This window comes from Myotis brandtii, unplaced genomic scaffold (assembly GCF_000412655.1).
Source record: "Myotis brandtii unplaced genomic scaffold, ASM41265v1 scaffold644, whole genome shotgun sequence".
Lineage (NCBI taxonomy): Eukaryota > Metazoa > Chordata > Mammalia > Chiroptera > Vespertilionidae > Myotis > Myotis brandtii.
In genome coordinates, this window is record NW_005370482.1 from 51,790 (window position 1) to 56,023 (window position 4,234).

General features: G+C 37.3%; 1 pseudogene across 1 annotated transcript; it reads right to left on the reverse strand.

Annotated features, from left to right (window-relative positions):
• Nucleotides 1-1,282: 1,282 nt before the first annotated feature.
• Nucleotides 1,283-1,591, reverse strand: LOC102253250 (annotated as a pseudogene). The gene has a single exon (XR_001359510.1). The product of XR_001359510.1 is annotated as an up-regulated during skeletal muscle growth protein 5 pseudogene (transcript).
• Between the last annotated feature and the right edge of the window lie 2,643 nt (nt 1,592-4,234).

A 4,234-nucleotide genomic window follows, 5' to 3' on the forward strand; every position in this document is an offset into this window, starting at 1 on the left:
CAATAAATGTCTCCATAGAGGAGTTAAATACTCAGTTGCTGCAGTATCACCATTGTCCATATTTTGCACAATGGCATCATCACAGTGGGACTCACATTTCTTGTTTCATTTTTGTTCCTTTTCAAACAATTTTATGTCTTATAATACAATGGTCGTTAAAAACTTTGAAGCGTGAATTGAAAGCCTTACAAATTATTATGATGCCTTCAACTGAGAAGGGAAAAAGTGGAAAGCATTAAAAAAAAGGTAGCTCTTGTCTTCAAGTTAAAACGAGGGGTGTGGGCTTAGCATTACAGCACTTCTCCTGGATAATTTAAATAATCGATAGTCATAAAACTGAGCTCAAAGGTGAGTCCTTCTCTGGTACACAGGAGGAGGAGTGATTAGGGTGATTAACTAAAGGCATTTTCTCCAGATTTTATTCTTGGCTCTGGCATAGATTTTATTGCACTTCTTTTCTAAGCCACCATCCACTGTGTTACAAACACATCTCCCTTGTTGTAGCGAGGCAGCTGTGAAATGAAGCATAGTCTCTACTCTGTTGAGGGAGAAAATCATTTTCAAACCTCTTATTTTACATTCTTTTGACATTTGGGTAAAAACAGTCTACACCCCCTGGAAATTATTGTTTTTCAGTTTCATTTTCAGACCTGATCTCTGCTTTCCATACTCACACACAATCGCATTCCACATTCTGAAGATTATTGAAGGTACTTCTCACTGACCCTTAAAATACATTCTTCAAATCTTGTTTTTTTTCTTGAGTAATGTCATCTCTATCTCCAGCATATACTAATGGGTGGAATAGTCAAAGATATTTGCCTAAAAATAAGTTAGTCTTGAAAGCTACTTGATGTTGTTCAGATGATATGAACTGGCATTTAAAAAATGTAGTACGTTAATGGGCACGTAAGTGAAAATTTGTTAAACTAGCTGTCTTAGGACAGGATGGATTGTGCTGCAGTAACAAATGAGCCCTGGAATCCTGTTGAAGATATACAACAAAGGTTAAAGATGAAAATAGATTTGTGTAATGATTACAAAAACTGTTTTGGCTCAGGCAACTCTCTAGGAAAGCTCCTTTCTCTGTGGTGACCCAGAAACACGGGCCATTTGCTTCTGGTGGTCCTTCCATTTCAGCACCTGGCTTCCATGGTTGGTTCTTAAAGAGAAGATAGGCTATTGAAGGCCACAGGTAGGAAGTGGTCTATATTACTTCCACTTACAGTTCAGTGCCTAAAACTGGCTTTATCAACCTGGGCACAACGGTATGTTGGGCTAATTCTTTTTTTTTTCCAGGTTCATAATTTATTATATAAATTGAGTATCACATGATGAGTTGACATTAGCTTCTCCAGGCATGGGAAATTAACAGATGAGGTACAGTTTATAATCTTTTCATGTTGCTTTCACAGCTGGAGTTTTTTTGGACCTTAACTTGAAGTATAAAACCAGCAAAGCAATGCTTCCATGTGTGGCCATTACACAATTCATTCTACCTGTGATAGTATAAGAGTTGAAATACTTTTTGATACCAGTGAACTGGAATTGGGCATCAGCTTCTGGACCTGCCATGATTTCAATCTTGCTAAAAAGCTGAGCTGACTAATTCTTTATTGTCGACTGACTGTCCTGTGCATGGTGGGAATGTATAGCAGCATCCCTGGCTTTTTCACACCACATGCCAGTAGACCTCCGACAGCTGTGATAAGCAAAGGTACCTTTAGACATGTTCCCTGGTGCTGGTGGGGTAGGGAGGAAGCAAAATTGCTCTCAGTTGAAAACCATGGAGCCAGAACTGCTCATTTAGCTGTAATGGAAAGACTTGGGAGAAAATGGTCTTCTTGTGTTTATTAGAAGAAGAGGAGAACTAGATGTGGATATGCACTAGTCATTAGCTAATGGAAATAGAAACCTTTAGTCATTTTACTTTAAACACATGTGAAAATGTTACTATAATTTTGGCATAAAACACATACTATTACATGTCCAAAGTAAACTGAACACTTCTTAAGTGTTAATTTGATTTTATTAACTGTAAAAAGAAACATTAACAGTGAAAATACATTGAAAAGATTATTAAAGAAGTTGAGATTATAATTATTGTATTTGATGACAAGAGGCTTAAAACAAATATTAGCTATATTGTAAATATGACTGTTTAGAGAACAAATTAGTGTTACTGTGAAAACTTGTTTAGCATCTCTGAGCATATGTTTAATGTTGAAAATAATTTTTTAGTAGACATTTCTGGAATAGATTAATTCAATGTATACTTGTTCATACACGTCGAGTTTGGAAATTTGTTTTGTAAATGTGTTGCTAAATTGCATATTTTAGTTATGGATTAAATAAAATATATTAATCATATGGTAATTAGTCAAAATCCTTCCAGTTACAGGGATAGAAACCTGGTGAAACCATCTTCTGGGAAAGATAGAAGGAAGAGAGAAGGAAAGGGGAAGAAAGAGGGAAAGAGAGGTGAGGAAAGAGATGGATTTATTAGAAGGAACTTCTATTGTATAATAACAAAGGACTGTTTTTTGTTCATGTCACATTCTGGTTGTGGCTCTGCTCCATCTATATTCTCATTCTGGGACCTGGGGATCTCCTATCTCAATCTTTCGGAAGAAGAAAAAAACAACATAAAACCAGTTGGTGGTTCTTAAAGTTCCTACTTGGATGTATCATAAAAAACAAGCCAAGAGGCCAAGCTTGATGTCAATGAGTGAAGGAAGTATCACCTCTCATAAGGAGGTACTGTTATATTATAAATCAGCGAGCTGAACATAAGATGCCTCAATAAGCCAAATTAACTTGGAGTCTTTTATTATGCTCGCGGGCTCAGAGGAATATTGCTTCCAGGGTCTGAGCAAAAACATGGAGGACGTTTTCCCTTTTTATATTTTTCTAATGTCTTTGTCCCCTAAATATGGGGCTTCCAGTCCCTTTTGCAAGTTTTCAAAGAGCCCTATGCATGCTTAGTAGATATCTTGCAGGAAACTTGCAGCCTTGAGTACAACACAGTTCAGTAGCCTTGAGTACAGCTAACTAAACGACACCTGGTATGGGGGTAGCTAGAGACGGCAGCAGAGCGGCTTGCAAGATCAGAGTGTTGGGCTTATTTTCCCTATCATTAGAGCAAGCGCATTTTACAGAAGCCAATAATAGCAGAATTAATTCACAGAACAAAGGACTGTCTATGTCTAGTGGACATTTCAAACAGCAGTTTTTATAAAATAGAGGTTACTGTGCTTCAGAACTGCAAGCAACATGACCATTGGAGGACATAGAGTCCTCTAATATGGAGGGCAACAGATCATTGTGAACAGTAATAGAATCACCAGAGATGTTGAGATGGATTCCTGAGGATGGGGATAGGCCTCAAACTGGGGGCACAATTGTAACCATCTCTGCTTTTTTCTGTTTTAGAGGTATTCTTCCTAAATTTGGAAAGCAGGATGAAGTCAATAGCAATCCTAGGTTACACTTCTCTTATTGGTAACAAAAAAGAGAACTTCTGTCCTGGGATTAGTTCTGAACACCCCTGGTGGGCTTATTTGTTGGAAGGAGATTTTGGCCTGGTACTGGCACAAGAACAGACATATAGATCAATGGAATAGAATAGAGAATCCAGAAATCGACCCAAACCACTATGCTCAATTAATATTTGACAAAGGAGGCAAGAACATACAATGGAGTCAAGACAGTCTCTTCGGAAAACTGGACAGATATATGCAAAAAAAATGAAACTAGACCAGCAACTTACACCATACACAAAAATAAACTGAAAATGAATAAAGGACTTAAACATAAGATGGGAAACCATAAAATTAGAGGAATCCACAGGCAACAAAATCTCACACATATGCCGAAGCAATATCTTCACTGATACAGCTCCTAGGGCAATGGTGGATAAAGAGAAAATAAGCAAATGGGACTACATCAAAATAAAAAGCTTTTGTACAGCAAAGAAACCATCAACAAAACAACAAGAAAGCCCACTGCATGTGAGAACATATTTGCCAATGTTATCACCAATAAGGGTTTAATCTCCAACATTTATAGAGAACTCATACCTCTTGCCAAAAGGAAGATGAACAACCCAATCAAAAAATGGGCAATGGACCTAAATAGATACTTTTCTAAAGAAGACATAAGGAAGGACAAGAGACATATGAAAACATGCTCAAAGTCACTAATCATCTGAGAGATGCAAATTAAAACGACACTG